The sequence below is a fragment of the Eschscholzia californica genome, unplaced genomic scaffold (assembly GCF_041429995.1).
Source record: "Eschscholzia californica isolate CP2 unplaced genomic scaffold, dmEscCali1.0.p SCAF_5, whole genome shotgun sequence".
In the NCBI taxonomy this organism is placed as follows: Eukaryota; Viridiplantae; Streptophyta; class Magnoliopsida; order Ranunculales; family Papaveraceae; genus Eschscholzia; species Eschscholzia californica.
This window is the reverse complement of record NW_028238472.1, coordinates 54,108,874-54,115,657: the sequence shown is the minus strand read 5'-3', so window position 1 is coordinate 54,115,657 and position 6,784 is coordinate 54,108,874.

Genomic DNA, 6,784 nt, shown 5'->3' with positions numbered 1-6,784 from the left:
TCCGGCGAATGACATTCGCTTTTGTGCGGTGGGTTTATTAGATCATGTCTTTAACCTTTCCTTTTCCGAGGAGCCGCAGTTTGTTGCTCTTGGTCGAATTTAATCGACTTGTACAAGTTTCATGATTGTTCTTCATGACCCTCCATGATTTTTCTCATGATCGAATTAAATCGACTTGTACTTTTCTCCCACTTATTCTTTTAATAATTAGTGTTTTCTCCCAGACTACTAGGTGTGCTAATTATTAGAAGAATACTATCATGAGCAACAAACACTTTGTTCTCTTGATTAGTTATGGAAGAAGCCCAAATTTCTTTTAAAAGAAATTGCGTCAGATATTAGCTAGTTTTGTAATGCTTTTACAAGCTTAGCTGTTAGACGGAATTTTGGTAAGTGTGAAAACAATCGTTTATAGAATATGTCCCAAAATATTCGGAAGACTGGCTTAAACCCATCTTTGATCGAATTATGCATAGCAATGTTCGATTGCTCCCACTGAATCCACCATCCGTCGGATGTGTTCCATGGAGCAGAGTCGGGAAACTGTTTCTCAACTCTTTTGATGGTTATCAAGTGTTTGACTCAAGTTTTCACTATCTTGTCAAAGTGATTCTTTACTTCGGTTTGTACTTTGTTTGAACCTTTCAAACATTCTGACTTATACTTTATGATTTGTACGTTTCCATACTTCATGAAGTTGTCAGAGTACGTATTTGAAGTTTCTCTCGTTAGCTTCTGCAAGTAAACTTATAGGTCTGCATAACACCGTATGAGTCCTAATAGATTACAAGTCTTTATGTCTTTTGAAAAGGGTGACTTTGTCAATTAGTCCTTAAGACCCAATTGACAATGCTGAAGTTTAATGAGTTTGAATCTCTTGATTTTAGCCATTATCAATGTTAACCTTCAGTTAATTTTATCACTGGTTTAAAACATCAGACGTTTCTAGAAGAACAAAATAATCACTATTAAGTTCTAAGCTAGATCAGTGTCTAAAAGAAGACTTCGATCCCTTTCAGCATCCCTAGCATTACTGCTTCTGCTCCCTCTTGGATCTTTACTTCTTTTAGTCAAGTATGTGATTTCCTTGAGCTCCCGCTGAGCCGCTCATCTGGTCTTAAATACCTGATGAAGGAATTTTACGATACTTGTTTTTAACTTTGTTAACAAGGATACGGAATCGGAATTCATAATTCCATTCCTTTTGTCCTCCAGGTGCTAAAGGTAGTTTCCTTTTAAATGGTCTAGCCATTGTTCAGAAACATTCACAGTAATGAGAAATACTCTTGATCATGTACTCGGTAGCTGCTTTTCTTTGATCAAATGTTTGTCTCACTTGACTGATCCTTTTGCCCTTTTGAATCTATTTCTTAGATTTTTTGTACCAAATCTCAAGAACCTTTCTTAGACTGGATATTCCCGTATGTTCTGCTCAGTTTGTTTGTAACAACCTGAGTGACTCATCTAAGGTCTTATCTATCTTTGTTCAATCAATATTGAATTGGGTGATAGATGTATTCTGTTGTCTTCCGTTAGGATGACTTTCAGATTGCCTTGGAGGTCTCGTACCTCTCCATTTATGACTTCTGTGGGAAATTCTTCCTCAGTTTGTCTTAATGGTTATGCTAGCATTCATTATTCTTCCAAAGAGAATGTTATACGATTGCTTGCAAATGGCTTTTGACCTTCTCTTGTATGAGTCAACATTGGGATTGGGTATTCTAGTGACCTTCATTTTGAATCTGAGAATTATTCTCGGATTCATTCTTCCATTCTAGGAAGTGGATCAGCACCTCCCTTAGGTGTGATTCAATGTTGAAATCGTTTGTGTCATCTTAAAACTACATAAAGAAATGGCAAAGTTTTAAACTCGTTATCATTTTGAAAAACTTAGTTTTCCCACATTATTCAATAAAAATCGTCCCCGATTGAATAAGTGATTCCAAGACCCCAGTTCTTCGGAGTAAAGCGGACGAAGGCCCTACCCTTTGACTCCGTCGTTCCGGGTGAGTGAACTACTTCACTGATCATACCTTATGACTCTTGGTTGATAGATTTCATTAATGAATGACTAATCTATCCTTTTGCCTCGAGTATCCAAGACTCTCTTGCTGATCTCGTTGAGTAGAACCATTTAGACGTGTAGGCCTCTTCTATAGACCTACCCGCATTGTCCCAAGGTAGAGGAGGTACTCTGCGAAGGCCGACCCACCTTCCTCGAACAAGGGCGCAACGAGTGTCTTAATCTGGATAGGCGATTACTCAAGATTACTTTTGGGGACTTTTACGCTAGTCTGGCGTTTGTTATAGTGAACTATTTAGCCTAACTAACATCCACGACATAAAGCGTAAATAAGTAAGTAAATGCGCGCGAGAAAGTAAATCAAGCAGACATGGATCCTAGTATGGCCCCTAACCTAGAAGATCTAATCTCCTTTGGTTTTCTTCTTGTTTCGCCTTTTGGTTCGTCTAGATCTCCATCCTTGAACCTCCATTGATTTCTCCCACTCGCCTTTGGATTCCATCCTTGAGTTTTCTTCAATGGACTCATTGACCCTAAACTCTAATTACAAGACTCTAACGATTCGCAGATCGTATAAACTTGAAATTAAAATTAATTACAAAGCATGCACCCATCCGTGCTTAAAACAAGAATAAAGATATAAATCTATGGCCATACTAGTTTCCCGCATTCACATCACATGCAATCATATAATATATCAAGGCTAAGAATTATATATGCATGATTATCTTGGGAGATACTTTTGTTGACATCACATGTCACATTACGGACCTTAAGTCTAAATTCGAAGAATTCAACTAGTGGTGCGTTCCGGTTTTATCTTTTATGATTTCTAAAATCATCTTTAAGAAAAACTCCGTTTCGGGTTTTGAAAGCCCGGGTCAATTTCGGAAAAACATTGGTTCGATTCTTAATGATTTCATAAATCAATTTAAAGAGAAATCCGTTTTGGCCTTCTGGATGGCCCGGATTGATTTTGGAATTATTTGGTTGGAATCGGAAGAAATTTTGGCAAAAACTCCCACTCGAATGATGGTTCCTTTTTATGGTCCGAAAAGCCTCGAAAAAGCCCGGGACAAGTCCTAGACAAGTCCCGGCCCAAGCCCAGAAAAGGGCTCGGACAAGGTCCGGACATAGCACGGCCCATAGGCCGGCATGTCCTGGCCGAAACCTATCAAGGCCTGGTCTCGTCCTGGCCGGAGCCAGGACGCTAGTCCATGTACCAGACGCGTCCTAGACGTGTCTGATGCTGGACCGGACCAGCACTAGGTGTCTCGGACTAGTCCGAGACACCCAGAACCTCCCAGACGCGTCTCCAAGACGCGTCTGGTCGAGTGCTCTGGACGCGTCCTAGACGCGTCCAGGAAGCTCCCTCCGCAGCTGCTGGTCGCGTCTCCAAGACGCGTCCCAACAGCTGCTCTGGACGCGTCTTCAAGACGCGTCCAGAAGCTTCTGTCGCAGCTGCTGGTCGCGTCCTAGACGCGTCTCAGCAGCTGCTCTGGATGCGTCCAGAGGACGCATCCAGGAGCTCCCGGTCCGGCCAGGAAGCTTCCTGGCCGGACACTAGGGTTTTTCAAAACCCTAGTTTCCAAAAATTTTTTTTTTCTTTTGCAACTCTAAGTTGCTATTTTCCAAATTTAAAACTTTTCTTAAAATTTTGAAATCTTTTAGAACACTTCTAAAATTTTTACAAAACTTGTAGAAACTTTTAAAATTTCCAAATTTTGTTTTGAGAGTTTCCCAAAACTCAAAACACTTCTTTTTAGAACACTTCTAAAATTCCAAAAATCTTTGTTTTTCAAAAGTTTCCAAAACTTGAAAACAACTCTTAATCAAACCAATTTTGGATCAAAGTCTAGGTTTTTGAAAACTTTTTCAAAGAACAATTTTGAAATCTATTTGAAAAATTCTTGAATCCCATTCAAAATCAATCAATTTCTTATGTTTAAAACTCTTTTAAACATAACTATCAACTTAATCAAGCATGGATTAGTCCGAAATTCAATCTAATTGAGTTTTAAAACACTTTTAATCATCAATTTGATTCTTAATTTGAAATTCATTGAATCCCATTCAATATTATCAAATTGTGAGTTTAAATAGTTTTAAAACACTTTTAAAATATTTTTATAAACTCAATTTATCAAACTATCAATTATATCTAATATGAACTAGTTCGATTCTTAGCAAAAACTAGTTAATAGCAAGAGGCTCTGACGCCACTGTAGGGTTTTATACCCTTCTACTAGTGTTTATAGCGGAAATATGACATCTAATGTCTACACTAGTATTCCCAGGATCACATGCAAAACTAGTAATTAATCTAATGGAGATAGTGGATTACCTTAATCGCTTTTCCCTCAAACTAGTTGAATTGATTGAAGAAGACCAAGAGCTTCAAGTGTAGCTCCTCTACTTGGGACACGAGCAATCAATTTGATCTCCCACCTTGTTGTATAGCTAGCACACCAATGGTGGTTGGATAATAAGAAGACCTTCTTCTTGCTTGACTAGATAGATAGTTAATGGGAATTAGCTCACTTTCTCCTCTCTACTTGATGTGGTAGAGTAAGAAAGCTTAGAGAGAAATTCCACACCTTATTCTCTGCCCTAAGAGTGTTTATATAGAACCCTAATAAGAATCCACCTCCTTTTAGGTTTCCCAAAACACCCTTTAGAATAAGATTTAGGGAAATAGTCGAAAATAGCAACTATTGGTATTTTCTCAATTCCCTAAGGAGATGACGTCCAAACCCAGCCAAAATTGGCAGATTTAATGTTCATAACATAAGGAAACGTCCCTCCAAAAATCAGCCCAATCCGAGCCCTAAAAGTGCCCGAATCGGCCTAGGCCCAAAAACCCTGCTTTTGGCCTTTTTGTACTATCTTTGCCTAATTCCTTTTTAGGCCTATGAGATATGTTTATGGGACACTCCCATGATTATATCTCACTCCCACTAGTCATATCCTAGATCAATTTGTCACTCTTATGTGTAACCCGTTGTAGGATCCGATCGAAGTTAGCCGCGAATTACTTCGTAATTCGACGATCGTAGTTGGTCTCTAGCTACAACTCTACGATCCCTAAATCAATCGGACTTGATGATCTTCCACATCAATTGTCCTATCCGACAAATTGTTCGCATTGTCACCTTGGTCGAAGGACATCTCCTTCAACTCCTTCATGAAGATGATCCTAAAGATGGAGAGTCAATAGTTTCACCGTTATCCCACTGAAGTTGAGACACGTGTGAAGCATGAGACTCTTCATTAATCCTCCTTAGTGCACTCATAGACTCTTCATGAACCTTCTTTAACATACTCATAGTTTCGGCCAACGAAGGTGATGCTGAAGATGAAGGATCAATAATTTCACCGTTATCCCATTGAGGTTGAGATACGTGTGAAGCATAAAATTCTTCGTTATAATGCATGTAAGAGTCATTAGCTTCAATGTTTTCCCATTGAGGTTGGGACACATTTGGAGCATAAGACTCTCTACTATAATGCATGTAAGATGATCTGTCAGGATATCTATAATATGGTTCGTAACCTTCTTGAGGTTGATAATAATCCCTATGACCATCATTATGCACATTGTCTCTAGGATGACTATTACTATTCTGCCCATTTGCTAAATACCACCATGGTAGATTTGAAAAACTCTCGTCCCTTCTGCCATTCTGTTGGGACCACGATCTATCCATTTCTCATCAATATTTTTTTTTTTTTTTTTTTTGAGATCGAAAACCGAGGAAGCCCTACGAAGATCCTATAGGAAAGCAAACACAATCAGGCTGACTCCACCAAGCAACCTAGACAAAATCTAGCAATGGGTGGGTTTGTCAGATTCACCTAAAAAGCTAGACAGCTCCTACTTCTCCACAACACTTGAACTTTGACTGTTTATAAAGGTTACTCGACCAGAGTAGTCGGTAGACAATTCTCCAGGAAGACAACCAACGATGAACGTTGTGATAGCCGTCTTCCTTCGGCAAACGTTTCCTCTTCTCGAGGCGGCCTTTTTGACAAGAATTGTTTACAAACTTTCCTCTGAGAATGCCTAGATAAAAGTCAATTTCTCGAGTTGTTTTTGAAGGGTCTTATGAGCTCGATACCTTAGGGGCTGATGTCTAAATAATATTTTAGCTTTTTAAGTGAGGTTTGGGTTCGTGAATGTTGTCACCTATGTGGGCAAGAGAACGGTGATGAAATCCGTTTCTTATCTTGTAACTGGGTTAGTGCCCTTACTAGAATGATTACACTAAACAGTTCGATCAAAGCAATTAGGCACACGAATTCACACCAAAACCCACTGACAGGAGATTCGTGGGTGTTCAAGAAATTTACCTCCCGTTCAAGACGGGCGATGACCTTTGTAGATGACCCGCGAATGTTCCGACCCGAGGCTTCGTTTTGGTTTTCGGTTACAATTTAATTAAGCCCTCCAATTTAGGGTCAAAACTTAAAAATAAAAAATAAAACCAGAAAGTCTAAAAGTCTCTCTCTCTCACAAAAAAAAAATAAAATAAAATAAAATAAAAATAAAAAATAAAAGAAAATGTAAATTCTTCTTCTTGAGCTCCTCTCCTTGTTGCGCCTTCTCCTTTGCTCCTTAGTGTTTTTTTCTACACCAAAAACGGAAAAGCAAGTAAAAGTGTCCAAAAATATAAACTTACCAAAAATAAAAATAAAATTAGATCAAATTTAAACTAAGTCCCCGGCAGCGGCGCCAAAAACTTGATGGGCCTAAAAGGTTAC